The following is a 14,722-nucleotide window of genomic DNA, read 5'->3' on the forward strand; positions in this document are numbered from 1 at the left end:
CCACTCAACTACGCAACGCCACTCAACTACGCAACGCCACGCAACGCCACTCAACTACGCAATGCCACTCAACTACGCAACTACGCAACGCAACGCCACGCAACTACGCAACGCCACGCAAATACGCAACGCCACGCAACTACGCAACGCCACGCAACTATGCAACGCCACGCAACTACGCAACGCCACGCAACTACGCAACGCCACGCAGCCACGCAACGCCACTCAGCCACGCAACGCCACTCAGCCACGCAACGCCACTCAGCCACGCAACGCCACTCAGCCACGCAGTGCCACTTTCACACACACTGTGCAGTGCACAATAGGTCTCGCAGTAGGAAAGTTGGAGATATTGGTTTTTTAAATGACAAAGCCCTTTATGTTTTTAACATGCAAAATAAAAGGCATTGTTATTTGCAATTGTAATAGCTCCAACTTTCCTACTGTGAGACCTATTGGCAACGCCAGTGCTTGTTGCATTTGGGATGATGAATCCCAAATGCAAAAATTGCACTCGCAAAGGGCCAGATTCTCAGAATCTGGCCCTTTGAGAGTGCAATTAAGCTTGATGAATCTGGCCGTAACATTACCCACCTGAAAGTGAAAATGCCTGCACGATTCAAGTTTTTTAACCTTTTTCTGCATTTGAACCATATCTGAAAAAGCCCAACCCAGAAATAACAAGAGCTCTGTAGGTTAGATTTAGAACAGGAATCTTACCAGTGAAACTGTTTAACAGCACCTGGAAAAATGAAGAAAGTAGCCCGCCCATCTGTAGCTGGGGGTGCTGAATCGGCCACACATTTTATGTTGCTTTGCTCCTTTACCGTGAAAATTATAAGACATTATCTCCGCCCCCTTTTTCTTATTCACAACATCTGATACTGCAAGGACGCTTTGGCCCTTGCTTGCGCTATTTTTAATCAGGTTGCTTCATATATATGTGAAGCGTGGATGGCCACTAGACCCCTAGTTTCTGCCAATAGTAGGAACATGGTAAAAACAACTATAGTTATCGTCCTTTCGAATATGATATTGCACTTTATGAGTTCACAAAAATTGGCAGCTAGTACCGTTTATTTATATCTTGTTCTGTGTTTATGAGATGGGGCCTTTCGTGGAACTAGTATTTACACATTATTACTGCTCTGCTTTTTATTATTAATATTGCATGCCATGATTTCAGTAGCACTTGCACTTTATTGGCCTGTATTGTTGTGTTTATGTTAAGTGCCCCTAAGAAAAGTTTTTACCTGACAAAGGATCGATCATGAGTTTTTCTCTGTTTGCAGGCGGCAGGTTAGGATGGCCGCGTATTGGGTAGTATGTTTTATGCAACGGAGTCAAATATTAACACTTTAAAATCTAATTGTAGATTAGGAATCAGATTTTCACTTTTTAATAATGAGCAGACTTCGGGAAGGGGAAGGGGGCTGAAGCAATTTTTGCATTTCCTATATGTATGATGATGAAATGTTTTCAGTGTGGAGAGGTGTGGCGCAGCGTCCAGGGCAGCTGACTTCGGAAAAGAGGGCTCACGGCTCTGGTCTCAGCTCAGCACCAGCAGTGACTCTGGGCAATAGCTCAATTAATTTCCACAACGGCCCCCAGCGTCCTGAGACTTTTAACGGTGAGTAGTTTGCGATTTACAAAATGCGGATTTATGTGCTGTTTTCCTGTAATTTTAAACTTGAATTGTGTGATGTCGAACGTATGGCCTATATGTTAGGCTGAAACAATGAAGTCGACCTAATTATATATTATACCAAGCACCACTTGTCCTTTTAAGACTTGTACTCACTCCCTTTTCAGGGTTCAAGAGTGGAAACCCAGGGTGCCTGGCACTGACTCGTTGACACTCATGTAAAATGATTTCTGGTGTGGTCTGTGCATGCTTAAAGCATGTGAAGACGTGGTCATACAATGTATTTTCCCATAGATTGCGTGTTTCGCGAGCCTTACACTGCATCTGGCCTTTGTGAAGACTGAGGCTCATATGACTTGCTACTGGCAAGGGCCCCTCCAAACTTAGGCAATTCTCTTGCCATGGAAGGCCTCTTATTTGCGCAAGGTGCTGCCCTCGCGCGGCAAGGCAGGCCCTCTACGCAGTACAGCATGGATTTACAACGGCTGGGCAAGCAACCCACCTCTACACTTAGTGGCGTAGCAAGGGCGCCATGATGAACCCATTCCGTAACCCAGAGAATTGGGACGGGCTAACCCGTGCAATGGATAGCAAATGACCATAAGCTGGGTGCAGTGGGCCCCGGTGGCACTGTACCTGCTGCACTATTGTTAATTTCGACTAGTGCGTATGCCCTCGATTGCTCATGGCACGCCCTTTAATAAGCAAAAAATGACCTTTACCTGCCATGAAATAAATACCCGTCATTTTAGGAGTGGCAATCATCTTAATATTTTCCTGCCCAGTCACAGAATGTCGCACGCGGTGCACAGTTTGCCCCTCGCTATAGCATTCGGGTCACCTGGCAGAGTATGGGGTTCACTCCCTACTTGACACGGACTGACCTCACTTTGCACGCTTCTCATTGAATTTCTCATGTAACCCCGCTGCGCTGGCAGGTGTGGTGAGTTAGACCAGCGTGCTCCGTGAAGTACTCTGCAGCGTGTGGTAGGTGGTGCTATTTCTGTCTCTGGTTTATTGGGATACAGTCAACCAGGAAGAATGTGGTGCACTTGAGACCGGAAGCGCAGCAGTGCTGCAGCGTTCGGGCCGTGAGTCTCGGACAGGCTCACACCGCGCCCGCCGTGCCCGCACCCTCTGCCCGCTGAGCTCGGTGCCCAGCCCCGGGACCCGGCTGAGGAGCAGGTAAGATGCGCCGCCCTCGTCCAATCTGACTTGAGAGTTTCTGGCCGTGTTCAGGGCACCTCCGCCCCTAAACCTGTGCAGCCGCCGCTACCCGGGCCCCTGGGGTTCCTCACACTGTGCGCTCGTGTGTGCCCACGCTGCGCTGCACCCCGGGAATCGAGGCGCTGTGTGCAGTTGCTGCTATCCTGCGTCCATACAAGGCGCCCAGCCGTCAGTGCCGGGCGGGCTGAATGGGCAGAGAGGGGCCTTGACGCGAAAGTGAAACCTCCATGCGCTTAGCTGGTGTTTGCGCAACAATTACAATTCACGCACACTACCTACATTCCTCAACAGGCTGTATGAACTCTATCTGCACGTGACAGACCGGCAAACCTGTTTGCATGTTTAATAGTTATTGTATTGCTGAGTCTGCGTGTTCGGAATTCACTTGATTGATTCCAGGAAACAATATATCAACAAAGTTTCCCTCCGACTGCCTGTTGTGTTTTGTTGTGAGATTATTCTCCATGTACCCAGCGCTGGCTGGCCCCGGCTGCCAGGTCCCGGGCACATTCCCTCACGCGTTAGCACCAGGGCTGCAACGAGATAGCAAAAGTGAGCTCGGGACGTATAGTGTAATGCGTTTGCTTTAAAAGTCTCCGGGCGGCAATGAAACACGAGATATGAAATTATCCCCTGTAAAGCGTTGAGAGGGGGCTCCTTATCTGACGTGCAAGTGATACATGCCCAAAAGCATGCTGGCTTGTTGATAATTACTTAACACCTAGCGAACATTTCTAAACCATTTCAGATATATTTAGATTTTTTTGTTTCACACTGTATGAGTTTCAAATGTGTGCTACCAACGTTGTTCAAGTGTAAACACGCATTACCAAAGCAAGTACGTATGGACTTGGTAAATGGATGCAATTTTTTATACCAAAAGGGTGTCACTAACATAAAAACAAACAAAAAAAGAAAACTTACAGCTACATAACCACGAGAGCTGTACACTTGCAATAGACACTTTAAATACAAATAAATAAATCACCCGTGATATAATATTTTAATAAAGCAGTACAAATGGTTCCTCGCAGATAGATGTATTGTATTGCAACATTTAAATAAGGCAAATGTCCACATGCATCAAAGGGAATTGCATTCGCAAACGGTGCCAATCGCAAAAATCGGCCGTTTGCGAATGCAATTTCCATTTTTGGGATGCATTATGCATTTTGTTGTTCTCACAATTTAAGAAATCGCAAAATTGCGATTTCTTAAATTGCGATTGCATTTAAGGAATCTCAAATTGAGATTCCTTAAATGCAATGCATCAAACTTTTAAAATTTGCGAATTCACAAATAAGAGGTGCAAATTACCATGAAGTTGACCTTCATGGTAATTTGCGAAAACTTTGAAAAATGCACAAAAGTGCATTTTTCAAAGTTCCATTTTACACACACACATGCCCTCGGGGCATGTGAGTGTGCAAAATGTACTTCTAAGCTGATTTCAGGGGTGCAGCAGGGTGTCCTTTGGACACCCCTGCACCCTTGAAATTGCATTCTTAATTTGCGAATTTCTAATGGTGAATCGCAAATTAAGAATGTCATTCCCATTCATTCAGATGGGCCTCTAGGCCCATAGGAATGAATGGGTTGGTATTCCTTAATTGCGATTCTCAATTAGAGAATCGCAATTAAGGAATTTTAGGGCATTGCTATTTTTTTAGCGATTTTTTGATGCATTGCATTTTGCAATTCCTTAATTGCAATTCCTTATTTTTCGCAATTAAGGAATCGCAAAATGCAATATTGATGCATGTGCCCCAAAGTACCCCTATGTGCGGCATTTAAGTGCTTGCCTGCATGGGCAGCATGCTAAGCTGAGTAGGGTACGTGGTTGGAGGGATGTTGTCTTTGTTTTTGATCCAATGTGGGAAGTTGTACCATGTCATGCATGATAACCATTGACAAGCGGTTATTGTGTAATGGGACGTAGCGCTTCGTGCAATAAAGTCACTGTCCACAACTTCTTAGTCAGCAAGAAAGGCCACTTTATTAAGACAGGTTATAAACAACACATCAAACCACTTCTTTATTTATTTATTTAATTACTAATTCAAACTGCTCTCAGCCTAACAGATCATTCCTACCCACTGATAAACCCCCCACCAAGTTAACCCTAACCAAACCAGAAGCCCCTAACTCTTATGTATACCCCTTCCTTTCCTACAACTGCCTATTGAGGATGGACCAACCCGCTCCAGGCTGCCCACCCCCCACTAAAATCTGCCCAAAAAGAAAAAACAACCTGTCTTAAAGTGGCAAAAATAAAAAAACCTAACTAAACCAGCACGTAAGCACTGGAAAAACAAAAAGGCCTAAAGAAAAAAGGGGGAAGGGTGGGTGAGACAAAAACGAACCTCGCCGCCCGCCTCCCTAGTGCGCAATGCTCCCTTGCCATGCGCTGGCCCTAATTCCCCCACCTGGCCCTCACTAATCAACACCCCCACCTGCCGTGGCCATCGACTTGCGCGAACCTACCCCGGGAGAGACCGGCTCGCACACGGCTCTCCCCGGGTCCCCCCTAGAAAAAGATGTGAGAGATGGACACGCAGCTTATGGTTTTCGGAGAACTGGCAGGGTTGAGCAGCTCTGCAGGCCAGTTTAAGGTATTTTTCATCATCGTAGTCTACTTGTCTGGTTACTGCACTGGGTTGTCCAACTCCAGATATTTTATTTCAAAGTTTAGGATCCTGAGCAGGCATAGTTTGGAGAGCGATATGATGGAAGATCTAGTGATCTGGACTCTCTTACTATTGTTCTATATCTAATTGTCATTGTCAGATGCAAAGAAGAGTTCATAGACTGTCGCTAGTTGAGACCTGCAGTGGTCGACTAGATGAGAGGTCTCCGATTGGTCAGTAGTTCGGTGACAGACCCTGATGCAGAGGTCTAGTCCGGGACCAGGGTTCAATTCCCCGCCTTGGTGGGTCTTGGGCTCAAAAATTCCACGGACCTGATAATTCTCGCCTCTGTGCCTATTCCAATCATGGAGTCCCACTCTGCAACTCTGGGCAATAGCTTGCTTAATCTCCACAAAGGCCCCCACAACGCTAAGGATGCCTGGCCTCCACCTTGGGGGTGCCCAGGAGTGGACGCCTCACAGGGAAAGCCAGGATGGGTTCCACAGCGGTATTCGCACAAGCGCCTTGAGACCCTTGCGGTTGAGTAGTGCGCTATACAAGTATCAATTAACATTTTTTTTATCAATTTTCAGTTATTCTACGCCTGTTCAGTTGGTTTATGGGCGGGCGTAGTACTGGGGGACAAGACCTGTAGAAGACATGTCACATTCAAGTGTAAGAGGATTAAGCAATATAAGGGAAATTGTGCAGCCTGTCTGCTGATAGTATTGTATTAATATAGGAGTTGGCCAGAAGGGTTATATATGAATTGGTGTTACTATGTAATGCCCAGACTAACCATAGATCAGATCTCTATAACTCACATGGATGTAGAAAGTAGTGTGCTGGATGGACTGTTTCAAATCTGTGGACTGTAAACTGTGGTCGTACATGAAGGTGCATTATACATTCTCTCCCTGGGTTGTGGGATGATGTAGCTGTCTTGGAAATTTCCTTGTATTCAACTGTCTTCCGAAGTGTAATGTGACTCAAATACGCGATGAGGGAATTGACGTGTGCACAGTGAGATAATTATAAAACACAATTTATATTTCAAAGACAATTTCTTGCTAGTTTCCAGACACTGCTACTCGGAGTGGCCCACCGCAAAAAACCACTGAAGAGATACTTGTACAAATGTCTTCCGAAGTGTATATGCTCTTCAATTCTTTGAATCTTGTCTGGCAGCGAGTTCCTGAGCTTGGCAGTTTGCACTGATAAAGAAGTGCCTCCTAAGAATTTCTTATAGTAATGTGGTGTAATGATTCGTGGTGTAAGTCGGGAGCATAGTATCCTGTTTTCTTAGTATTGCTTGAATTGAACTTGTAGATATAGTGGTCCTTTCCCTTGGGAGGCTTTGTGGACAGTGGAACGATTGCAGGATTGGAGTCATGTGTTCTCTTGGGTGAAGGCAGAGAGGAGGTTTGCAGCAGCATTTTGAATTTGTTGTGTTTTTGTTTGATTAAACTGGATCACCAAGGAATAGGCTGCTGGCATAGCCAAGCTTTGATATTATCAGTGTGAAGATAGCTTGTAGTTTGTGTTTTGGTATTCAAGGTTTGGGGCATGCAACACAGTGTTTTATTGTGTAGGAGACATTATTTGTTACTTTGTTGACACATGGTATCAAAGATAGGTCTGAATCCATGATTACCTCTAGGTTTTTGATATCTCTTGATATTGTTGGAGAGACTACAAGTTTCTTGGGCCATACGGCGGTAGGCTGGTATTTTTGCCATTGTCCGCTCATCATGACTTCTGTCTTTGCGGTTTTGAGATTTAGGTGGTTACTCATCATCATCCTATTTATGCTGCAAATTCAGTCGTCAAGATTTGAGATGTAGAGGTCTTCTGGGCCATAAATATTTGAAGGATTTGCGTGTCATCGTCATAGTTGTAACAGGTGAGGTTGAAGGATTTAATCAGGTCTGGCCAGAGGGTTAGGTAAATGTTGAATAATAGATGAACCACTGAGGGACCCCTGAGGGACGCCACATTATTGGGTGTGAGGAGCTCATGTGAAAGATGGTAGGAAACCATACTCTGTGTCTGAGGTAAGAGGCAGTCCACTTTAGGGCATTTTCATGTATTCCGAGATGATGTAGTCTTTGTAGTAGCGTGTGGTGTTGAACAGTTTTAAATGTCGCTGAAAGGTTGAGGAGCAGTAGGGAGGTAATTCTGTGAGTTTTAGATCCTCCCAGATGGATATAATGACTGACTATGCGCCTCTGCCATTCATCAATGCATCGCTCTTACTACTGAAGGTTTTTTAAACAACAAGCCACACATTTTATTAGTATAATTTATAAAGCAGTCAAAACTGAATCACCACCTAACCAAGGACCCACATATTTTTAGGTGGATGTGTGCATGTGCTCAGGCAAAATGCCATCACTCTCAGTCCAAAAGCACCAATAGCTAAAGAGGGCTGCGCTGGTGGTTGGATTGAAAATGTGAAGGACATTTGATCAGTCTAATAGACTAAGAGGGTTGATGTAGAGTCCATCATTGCATGGTTAGATGTATGTATTTTTTATTTATGTATTTGTGCTTTTATCAGGCTACTGAGACAACTGAAGTTATTTCTATGCGAAAATAAAAAAGAGTAGAATTTCTTGAGTAAAGCTTGGTAATTGGCAAGGATAAGAGTAAACAGAAATGTCTTACCTTGATAGATTGGATTAATTGGATTATAGGTGACTGGGATTTGTCCATGTTCTATTTAGATGGAATGGAATGAGAATTTATATAGCGCAAAACTGCCACCCTACGGGTATCCTGGCGCTTGGTTAGAAGTAACGTCAACACAGCAAGCTCAACTGTCACTGTCCGAAAAGCTAAAAGGTAATCCTTGGAAAGACCCAAGTTTTCAGGCTCTTCCTAAACCCTGTCAATTAACTTTCCTGCCTAAGAGTCAGAGGCAGCCCATTCCAGATGTGTGAGGCAAGTATTCCGAACGCTCTGACTCCCTTCCGGGATTTCTTAAATCTGGTGGTTGTAATCAGATTAGTATTTGACGATCGGAGCTGCCTCCTTGGGTTATACCAAGTAAACATTTCCTGCACAGGGATGGGACCCTGTCCATGTGCTGCCTTATACACAATACAGAGAGATTTAAAATTAATTATTTCCTTAATGGGCAGCCAATGGAGATCTTTTAACACCAATGTCATAGAGGACCCACGTTGTCTGTTAAGCGCCAGCTTTGCTGCCCCTGTCTGCACCCTCTGTAGCCTTTGTACAATGTATAGTGGTGCTCCCAAATATAGGGAGTTACAATAATCCAACCTACTCAATATTACACCTCTCACCACGAGCGGTCGAGAGTCTTCTGGGAGTAAACGAAGGATCTTACGCAATACACGCATCAGAGAAAAGCACACACTGGCAGTTTTATCGGCTTATGTGTCCATTTGAAGATTTTCATCAACCATAACTCCCAGATTACATACCACTTTAGCCGGAACCAAAGGTTCATTCTCTGGAATGAGTTTAAATTCTATTGGCAGATGTCATGACACTCTGGTAGCTGGACAGTAGACCCCCTCAGTCTTTCCCCCATTCAGCTGTAGGGAGTTTTTCCTGAGCCAACTTGCAGTTTGACACACACACTCCTGGAAGGTGTCCATAGACACCGCTTGTTTCCCATCCAGGGAGAATATCAGTTGAGTGTCATCCGCATAGTTGACCAGGTCTACCCCAAAGGACTTAATAAGGGGGAAGAGAGGGCGTAGATAGATGTTAAACAAAATTGGGCTCATTGCCGAGCCCTGTGGCACCCCATGATGCACTGGGGACATGTCAGAGATAAACAGTGTTAACGAGGCAGCTTGATGTCTTCCTGACAAATACGATCGTAGCCACTGCAAGGCTCGACCTTTAATCCCCATGCTTTCCAGTCTCTCAACCAGCATGACCCGGCTCACCGTATCAAATGCGGCTGACATGTCCAATAATACAAAGACCGAGGAGTTACCATTGTCAGCACGCATTCGCAGATTGTCTGTAGCCATTACCAGCGCCGTCTCTGTCCCGTGTCCCGGGCGGAAGCCAAATTGATCTCTATTCAGCAAAAAGTTGTCCTCAAGATGGCATCACAATCTTTTGCTGACAACCTTCTCCAGGATTTTAACCGGATAGGGCAATAGGGAGATGGGTCTAAAATTTGCTGGATCCGTGGGGTCCAGGGATGGTTTTTTCAACAAGGGTGTTACAACTGCTTGTTTCCAGACCTCAGAAACCACCTCTTCCTCCAGTGACTGACAGCAAATCCTCCAACGCCCATGGAAGGTTTCTTTGCCCAGGATCTTCCAGATTTGATGAGGAAACGGGTCTAAGGGGGAGCCTGAAGCAGGTTAAATGAATCCTCCAAAGGGGCATTAAAGATGTCCAGTGAGGTGGTCCTCTGGGAGACGATGTCAGGCATCTGGGCCTTCGGGTTGGAGTTTACCGACAATGTCGGTAATTTTGTCCCTAAAAAAGGAAGCAATTTCACTACAGAGTTCCTGTGATGCCACTACCTTATTGCTTGCAGAGGCAGGGCTTGAAAGCTCCCTGGCGATCTTGAAGAGGGCTTTGGTGCTATTGGGGGCTTGGAGAATGGCTTCAGCATAATATTCTGCTTTAGCCTTAGCAATCGATTCCTTATATCGGGTCTGAGCACGTTTCAGCACTTCTTTATCAGAATCCCAGTAGGCCCTCCTCCATTTTCTCTCTGCTCTTTTACGTGCTCCTCGCAGCTGTTTCAATTCATCATTATACCAGGGAGCAGAGATGTTTTTCCTGAGTTTTAGATGTCTTAATGGGGCCACTACATCAAGAGTTTCCCCACCGCCTTACAGTAGATCTGATAGTTTTCATCTACCGAGGAGGAGGAGGAGAATGACAACTGACCCTGAAACGGCATTTGTACCCAATTTTTTACCACCTTGTTCCATTCCCTACCCTTCCGAGAGATCGATGTCTGGTTGTTTTTATCCACTGAGCTAGGTAGCTTAATTAGAAAGTGAATCAGGAAGTGGTCAGTCCAGCTCTGAGGAACAATGCCGACCACCTCCGTCTCTACCTAATTTGCAAACAGGAGGTCCAAAATATGTCCTCCTGTATGAGATGGTTGCATTACCATTTGGTGAATCCCAATATTCTCACAGGTGTGCCTTCAATCCCTTAGGTGGCTATCTAGGCTTCCGTTATCCCAAAGATCAAAATCTCCCAGTACCAACATACGTGCATGGGTTAGACTCAGATTTGTGATAGAGTTGAGTAAAGCCTGGTACTGGGTATCCGCCCCCGAGAGTCTATAGCAAAGTATACCTGTGAGGATTCTACCTTTAGTCTCCTGTAGTGAGAAGCCCAGTATTTCGATCCCCGCAACCTCATCTATCTGTAGAGGTGCAAAATTCCATTCCTCCTTAAAGATTACCCCAACCCCTCCTCCTCTACCCGGTATCCGCGGCTTATGAAATATTTTGTAACCAGCAGGGCAGGCAAGACCAAGATGCACCAGCGAGTCTGAGGTGGTCCAGGTTTCAGTTAGGAAGAGGGCATCCAGCTTCATGAATTCTAACATGGTGGAAATCTTGTGATAATGTTTGCTCAAGGATCTACAGTTAATCAAACCACACTTAAGTGAATTCTTACATTGATCCACAGCAGTGGGTGGCGGAGGAGCCCCTCCTTTGTCCCTTTTACCTATAGTAAATAGTTGTTCCCTGGTGTATTGTATTCTATCCAAGTGGGGGCTGCGGCGGGCAGCATGGCTGGCGCTTTGCACAACCAACTTAGGGGCAATGTGTAAAGTATTTGTGCAGCACTCAATCAGTCCTAAAGTGAAAACAGATACCAATGGCTGGAACTATTCAAATTGCACCTTGGTTGATACAGTCAGATGTTAGAAGGTTTGTGAGATGATAGTAGATGGGAGTATCTGAAAGATAACAACTGTTCACCCAGATAGGAAGTAACAACATATTTTATTGTATAGATGATATAACAAATTATAATATATTTCAGATATAGCACAAGTAAAAATAGTTTGAAGTTAGAATACAAATGTACAAATGCATTTTAAGCAACATTAATGTCCGGTACGATGAAAAAGGGTTTTATTTACAATACCTTGTGTTTTGGTATGTGTCAATAAAAGAAAATCCTTACGCATATGCCACCCTTATAATTATGGAAATTAAAATGAAGTTAATGACGCTGACTGTAAAATTCAATCCTTGAATACAGAAACTATCATTAATTTAGGGCGTGTTTTATAGTATTTGATAACCACTTACAGACCTAACTTAGTTGAATAATAACTGAGTACTCCTGCATCTAATTAAAACAGGAGAAGCTTTAGTCGCTCTATGAGGAAATAGTCTTTACGTTTCGGAGCACCCAAGGGCATAAATATAACCATTCCTCTTAAAAACCTTTTACTGACACTGTGGATTCCAAATTTGACTTTTCCAATGAGTATTTTGCAACCTGCCTTGCTACATATCAGTCATACATTTTTTTTCTTTCATCATCAAAAAAAGGCAAAGGCACAACTAATACATTGTTTTAAATCCGTAACAATAAACACCATTTGAGATCATTTTTTGTGATGATCAACCTCGAAACTGCAAAAAGAGGTAGTCATGGAAGCTGAAACATTAAGAATTACGTTAGTTTTGAAGCCATTAAGTTGAAGTATAAGTATGATTATCTAAACATATAATGTTAATAGTAGAAGACACTCTAAGTTGACTTCCATTTCTTTCTTAATTTTGTAAACACTTGGTTGTTTTAATATCTTTTTCGGAGGAATGTTTCTTTAATTTTCTTTCAGGAGAAGTGATTAGTCTTGGGATCACAGCTTGCATTCTGGTGATGTTTTCACAAAGTACTCTTAGAAAGTCCACTTCCTTAACATTGCTGATTTGTCTAAATTGGTTGCCCATTTGCATATTGTTAGTAATTGAGTTATTAGTTGAGACGGGAGGAAGCCCTACTCAAATAATAAACACAATCCTTGTCAGGGTGTACCACAAAAGTCACTAAATAAACCTGCGTTTAACCCACTGGGAGCTTGGCACAAATGTAGCCAGACTTTCAACTTAGGGGCAATGTGTAAAGTATTTGTGCCGCACTCAATCAGTCCTTAAGTGAAAACACAACACAAGAAAAATCCCAAACCAATTAAAAAAAATAAAAATAATTTTAATAACTAAAATCACACCACAAATGTCAAAACTCCAATCAGTAGACTTATAATTAAAAAAAAATCTTCTAGTGAAAATAGCGCCAAAAAGCAGAAAGTACCAATTGCGGTTATCTGGTGCTGGACTTGGTCAAAGTCACAAATTCAGGCTGACCTGTGGAGTATGGGCCGGATAAAGGGTTTAGGTTCATCTCAGTGTATAGTTTCACCTTCTCTGAGTCCTGTTCCATATGAAGAGCTGCTGTGGAGCTTTACGTTGGTAGTCGATGCAAGGAGACTATCGTCATCGTGAAAAGCATGCTGGGTATCGTGAGCAGTTGGTATTTCGTGCTGGTTCTTGGAGCTGAGGTGAAGATCAGGCGGCCGCTGGAGATTCGCTCCTACAGGCATCATGAATGATGGTCAGGTGACATGAGGAGCCCTTTAACAATAGAAACAGCCCAAACACCTTTGGATCTTCAGCAGGAACTCAAGTTTTGTAGTTTTGGGGCAGGAGGAGTACTCTCTGATGCAAGCCAAGGGTCTCAGACCTGGAGGGCCCCATCCAGCAGAGGACAGCAGCAGGGCTTAAGGAGGTCCAGTTGGTGCTGGTCAGAAGGGCAGTTGCAGGAGAGGCCTTTGGGGTCTAGAAGTGTCCCTGTAGCTCAAACAGGAGGTCAGCCAACTGAGCCTTGTAGTCACTTCTGGGGCGCCTACGATCAAGGAAAGCAGGTCCAGTCTTCCTTCTTCAGACAGTAGGGCAGTCCTGAATCTTCTACAAGTCTAGAAGTGTTCTTATGAGAGATTCAGAATATGCTGTTCTTATACACATCTTTTTGGTGGGGGATGTACCATTTGTCTAACCTTCTCCTTTTCCTCAGTTTGGTAACAAAGGGCAGGCAAGCCTTGGCGTGAGCTGCATTTTGTCAGTAGCGTTATGGGCGGGGTTGGCATCCCTGAGAATACCTTTGAATCTCAGGAAGGCTTAATACACCCCTGACATCCTGCTTAGGATAGGAACACCCGGCCCCACACCAAAAGGCCATTTTGTCCCCATGTCTGGTAGAAATAGACAAAACACCACTGGGAAACCATTTACAGTCATGTGAGCCTGAATGAGGAAGCAAGGCACATTTGGTTTAGGCAGAAAAAATTCCACATTTCTAAAAGTGGCATTTTGCATATAGTAACTTGAAGTCTGACTTTACCATGAAGAGGTTTTTAAGTAACAACTCAACTGAGTGGAAGAAGCATTTTTCTATTTGTTCCCAAACTGAATCTATCACTTATTAAGGATAATAAGGCAACTCAGTGTTAGTCAATGGGAGAGATAGCCTTACAACAGTAAAAAACGACTTTAGGATTTTTTTCACTGTCAGGATACGGGGAACATAAACACTTATGTCTTACTTTTTAAATAACATGCACCCTGTTCTATGAGTAGTTAGGGCCTATGGTAGGGATGACTTATAAGTATTAACAAGAAAGGTTTAGGCCTGGCAAAAGGTTTATTTTGTCAGGTCAAAACATGGCAGTTTAAACCGCACTACTGGGTGCCGTGGCAGGCCTGAGACACGTTTAGCAGTGCTACTTTAGTGGATGGCGCAATGAGTGTTGCAGTCCCATAGTAGCATTTAATTTACAGGCCCTGGGTACATGTTGTAACATTTAATAGAAACGTATAAGTAAATTAAATGTGCCAATTAGGTATATGCCAATTTTACTATGTTTAAGGGAGCGAGCACAAGCACTTTACCACTGGTTAGGAGGGGTAAAGTGCACAGAGTTCTACTGACAATAATAAGAAACGGGGGTGAAGGCAACAAGCGTATGGGAATACCACCCAAAGTATGTCAGCTCTAACACATATTAAATAAAGTAGTGCTCATTTATCTGCTAATGAAGAGGGGGTTGTCAAGTCGAATGTTTCTTTGATTAGTAAATTGCCACACAGCCTACAAAGATAATTGGTTCAGATAACATGGTTTGAACTGCCAAGAAAGACAGCAAATTAGTAAGTGATTACGATAAGATTTATTTTCCTCAAGT

The 14,722-nt window shown here is 43.9% G+C and overlaps 1 protein-coding gene across 1 annotated transcript in view; it reads left to right on the forward strand.

The window, feature by feature from the left end:
- Positions 1-2,647: 2,647 nt before the first annotated feature.
- The window catches only part of MAP3K20 (mitogen-activated protein kinase kinase kinase 20), a 1,049,056-nt gene continuing 1,036,981 nt past the window's right edge, over positions 2,648-14,722 (forward strand). Inside the window, exon 1 of the mRNA XM_086956144.1 lies at positions 2,648-2,830. The gene's annotated coding sequence lies outside the window, so the exon portion shown is untranslated. The remainder of the gene's footprint in view (positions 2,831-14,722) is intronic.

This window comes from Lissotriton vulgaris, chromosome 2_1 (assembly GCF_964263255.1).
Source record: "Lissotriton vulgaris chromosome 2_1, aLisVul1.2, whole genome shotgun sequence".
Lineage (NCBI taxonomy): Eukaryota > Metazoa > Chordata > Amphibia > Caudata > Salamandridae > Lissotriton > Lissotriton vulgaris.